The sequence below is a fragment of the Monopterus albus genome, unplaced genomic scaffold (genome assembly GCF_001952655.1).
Source record: "Monopterus albus unplaced genomic scaffold, M_albus_1.0 scaffold23.1, whole genome shotgun sequence".
Lineage (NCBI taxonomy): Eukaryota > Metazoa > Chordata > Actinopteri > Synbranchiformes > Synbranchidae > Monopterus > Monopterus albus.
Window position 1 is genome coordinate 1,812,251 of NW_018127903.1, and position 4,544 is coordinate 1,816,794.

A 4,544-nucleotide genomic window follows, 5' to 3' on the forward strand; every position below is an offset into this window, starting at 1 on the left:
ATAATGAACAGAACCGGTGACAAAGGGCAGCCCTGCCGGAGTCCAACATGCACTGGAAACAAGTCTGACTTACTGCCGGCGATGCAAACCAAGCTCCTGCTCCGGTCGTAAAGGGACCAGACGGCCCTTAGCAAAGGGCCCCGGACCCCGTACTCCCGGAGCACCCCCCACAGGGCGCTGCGAGGGAAATCAACTAATTTGGCCCCAAAAATGTCAAAATTGTTAACCATGGCAATTGTAGTTTCCCAAAGGCTAAGGAGAATGTATTGTTTTGTCTAACCAACAGCGTTACACAGTCCCAAGCCCAAACATAATTAGCTTGTCATAGAAAACTAAGAAAATATTCATAATTAAGCAGTGAATATTTGGAATTTTTGTATAAATACCATTAATTATTTATCACGAATTCTCATACATTTACCAGCGTTTTTCACTTGTGCTGTGCATGTGTGATATTTGTATGTTGGTCATTATGATGCAATGACACTTTGTAGACTGGTGCTTACTAACTTACACATTCTCTACAAGCTGTGAGACACAGAGAAAATGAGCGAATATCATAACCATTTTATCAGTGCCTATTGGAATATCAGTGTGCGCACTGTCCGGCCTAGTGACTGGCACGCTCTCTACTTTATGAATGGATGGGTGTGGCGCTGGTGACTAGAGATGAGCTGTCGTCACTGAGCTCGTTGATACCCGCTGGCGTGCTGTTGGTGAGGGCTGGTCTGGAGCGAAACATAACTGGGTCCTGCCTCCGCTTGGAGACACACCAGGAGAAGGAAAGGAAAGGAGAGGTAAGGACAGAGACCGAAACAGCGGCATCACCCACTCACCAAGGAGGACAAACTTCTGGCGAGAAATCTGGTGAGAGAGGATACTTGGATAAAAACAAGGGCGCGGTGCAACGAAATGTGCACGGACTTTTATTTAAGGATGATAAAAAATATGATAAGTAAATAAATCGCATAAATAGAAAACATTAGAGATGATAGCCTATTACATTGGAGCAGACATGTGATGAGGACGAAATGCATGCGAGCTGATATAAAGAATCCCCGTGCTTGTGCGCTGTAAAGTCTATAGCGAGTCATTTTTTAAGAAAACGAGATCATCCAGTCTTGACTAGCGGCTCTCCTGTGTAAAAACAGACAGACAAAAGAAAGTCGAGGCAAGGTCTCCTCCTCCATGTGCTCCCTCCTTGTAGGTATGAGAGAAACAACAAAGACTCGCATCAGGACCACAGCCGGACAACAGCACAGACAGGTCTCGGAACACAATAGCGGGGACTTGCAAACAAAAGCATGTTTGCAGGTTTTGCACTATGCAGAAGTCTTCATATAATTACATTCCTCTTGGCGTCTCTCTGCTGCAGCAGTCGGGAGTCTTTTTCTTCTGTCAGTTCTGGCAGATTTCCACCAAACATGCGCATTTAGAAACGAAGCCGATCATTTGAAGACGCCCAGGTCGAGACCGAAACGGAGCAAGTGTTCAGATATGTGAGTTGTAATCCGATGTTGTTATGCAGAGGAATGCTCTGAAGTGATCGCATGTATTTGTGCCTTGCAGTTTAATGGGACGAAGCAAGAGACGAGAGCTGCCCAGAATAAACTAAAGGGAAAAGAGGAGCGGAGAGGTGTGAACTGAAAGTGGACATCGAGGGCCAAGACACCTGAACTGATTCCAGAGTTGAATGTTTTTCAAAGGTAGGAGCCAAGACAATTATACTATTTGTTATAGGTAGGTAATCTATTTAAACTGTATATGCGCGCAGCGTACCCATCCACAATGCAGACCACGTGTGCACAGACAGGGATTGCATAACGGTACACATAGTTTGTGTTATTCTCAGTTTTGCATCGAAAAACCCCAGGTTGAATTTAATTAACCAGACTTGTTAAGCTTTTCTGGAGACATCTGCTAAGACATCTTTAGAGTAGATGCATTGGACTGTTATTTCTCCATCTGAAATTATATAACGCAACTTTTATATTTAGATCAGATTATAAAATTAATGTGGGTGTGTTACTTGAAGTGAACCCAAGACAAAATATGCGCAACACTGATAAGTCATGTGTCTTCTGGCCTAGAGGGCCAGTTAAATTCTTTGGCAGCACAACTTTCACAACAGTCTGTTATGCTTTTATTCTCTTTGTGTTAACGTGTTGGGAGGCTCATAAAACATTCTTCGAGAGCTGTTACCCGATGTTACAATGCGGAATAACAGTAAAAATAAAATATAATACAAAAATTTGTGGCAATAAACTACAAAAAATAACTTCTGTATCCTTACCAGAAGTGCCTCACACTCCCTGTCTGTGTTTTTGTTTGTGATAATATTTTTAAAAAGCTTCAATATAACTTTCTTTGGCTATGTTTGCTTTATTCTGCTTTAATTGGGTTATCTGCAGTGATAAGGTAATTAGCCAGTAAGTCAGTCTAATTTGCAGAAGTTTAGTTTGTTTTTCTTGCTTAAACACAGAATTAGATATCTCCACCATTTGTAGCCTGGATGACTGAGTCTCTCGGTGTCTACAGAACAAAAGAGTGGTCACTGCAGTTATTCTGTGTACTAAACCATACAAAACCAAAGCATGGGAGGAAACATCGTATCTCTGACAACAGCCAAAACGCCATCCAGTTATCAACTACACCAGTAATGCCCGTGGTAGCCCAGTATTTCCAGATGTTTTGCTTCTCTCTCTTTTCCTACTTTGAGAGCAGAAAACAGATGGTGGGTGTGGTGCTATGGTCCAGTACAGTTGACATCAGTTCCTCCGCTCAGTCCCACTCCTCTGTGTTTTTCTGTCAGCTGTGGAATTTGAACCATTCTTCCTTTGGGGTGAGGCCCTGCCCCTGTTCAGAAGAGAAGGTTGTCTCCAGCAGAGGCTGGGAGTCTGTATGTGGGTAACTGGGGCTTTCCAGCAGGATTGCACACCAAACATTCCTGGCTGCTGGATAGCCAACTAACAGGCCACGTCCACGCAGCTGGGAGCCATATAAGAAGTTGTGTCTTTGTGTCAGTTCAGCAGTATCATACACACACACACACACATGTTTGCTCACGTTACTGTAACACACAGTCTTTACTTTGACTTGCATTCATTTCCCATAGACCTGCCCTAACGTTAAAACAAGTCATCACTCCAAAATTCAAGGATTTGGTATGTGGAAAGCACCGTAAGGAAAGTAAGTCCCCACAGTGCAAGTGGGCTTTTGGGGTTGGGGTCACCACAAGGATTGAAAAACAAGGCCACACACATACATACACATCCTTGGACACCAACACAGGCATTCATGAAAAACAGAGACTCACAGTCACCATACAACTGTGTCTTCTTCTCTTACCAGCACCACATGATGTTTAGTATGTTTTGGAGAGAGAGAGAAAACAGTGGGGGAGGGGCGAGAGAGGGAGAGAAACAAGTGATTGCGCTGATGATGGCAACTGTGCAGTTTGTTTCTGTCTTATTGGCTCTCATTGGTTGTTTTTTTAAATAGTGTGTCAGTGAGAAAGAATGTGTATGCAAGAGCACAAAGAAGAGTGAGACAGTGAGGGCAAAGTTAAGGAACATGGGCCTGAGAGAAGAGAAGAGAGGAGAGGAGAGGAAAGGAGAGGAGAGGAGAGGAGAAGAGAGGAGAGGAGAGAAGAGAAGAGATTTTGCTGTGAAGAGTAGAACCAGGAGGAAAAGGAGTTCAGACACTGAGGAAGAGGGACATGAAGGGGTTTTGGCTAAGGAAATTAGAGCAGAGTAGGCTGAGGGAGCAACAAAAAGAGTGAGTAAGACATCAAGTGAGAGAGAATGTATGTCAGACACTTGATTGCATGTGACTGTAAACATGATAAATCAGAGCGCAGCACATGTACTTGAACCCTTTTCCACCTCACATCTATTGCCACTCCTTCCTCTAATTTTGACTTAGAATGAAATAAAAATGAAAATAAAAACCCTCAAGACAATCTGTGCTGAAGAGGTACAGAAAAAAGCCTTGTTGGCTTCTCAGGCCAACTTTTTCAGAAGCAGTTCCAGATGCAGACTCCTGTGAACATCTATCTTTAACAGCCTCTAATGTGGTAATCTGTAGCACTATGTCACCAGCACTCCCATTCTCTCTCTGTTTTCATTGTATGTGTGTGTGAGTGAGTGAGTGTGGTTAGGTTTTATAGGCCTCTGCGTCTGGTTTGAATTACAGTGAGCAAACAAATGGATATAGTCTGGTTCACTAAACAATAAAAACGATATTAGTATAAAAACATATGATTTCAACAGTTTTTATACATAATCCTAACACACCTTTTCAACAGTAGATAGCTCTAGTGTGAGGGAATGGCCTCTGTGTGTGAGTGGGAGGGTGGTGAGAGACTTGGATAAGAAGGTGTGGCATTGCCAGTGAGGACAGGGCAGGGTTGGGTCCTGCCAACAAGGTGAGAGGAGATAAGAGGCATTTCATGTCTCTGGTCAGTTGTGTTTGCTCAGACAGCTCGAAGCTAGGCTGAGGCAAGAGCCTGACGGGGTTGTGATCCAGGATGGCTGCACAGACAG

The 4,544-nt window shown here is 43.6% G+C and overlaps 1 protein-coding gene across 4 annotated transcripts in view; it reads left to right on the forward strand.

The window, feature by feature from the left end:
- The first annotated feature begins 716 nt into the window (after nt 1–716).
- rhobtb4 (Rho related BTB domain containing 4) overlaps nt 717–4,544 on the forward strand; it is a 40,877-nt gene continuing 37,049 nt past the window's right edge. The window contains exons 1-2 of one of the 4 annotated variants that reach the window (XM_020594425.1): nt 717–797; nt 1,570–1,706. The gene's annotated coding sequence lies outside the window, so the exon portion shown is untranslated. Of the gene's footprint in view, nt 868–1,149; nt 1,500–1,569; nt 1,707–4,544 lie in introns of those variants that run through there. The other 3 variants (XM_020594423.1, XM_020594424.1, XM_020594426.1) reach the window with 3 other exon arrangements.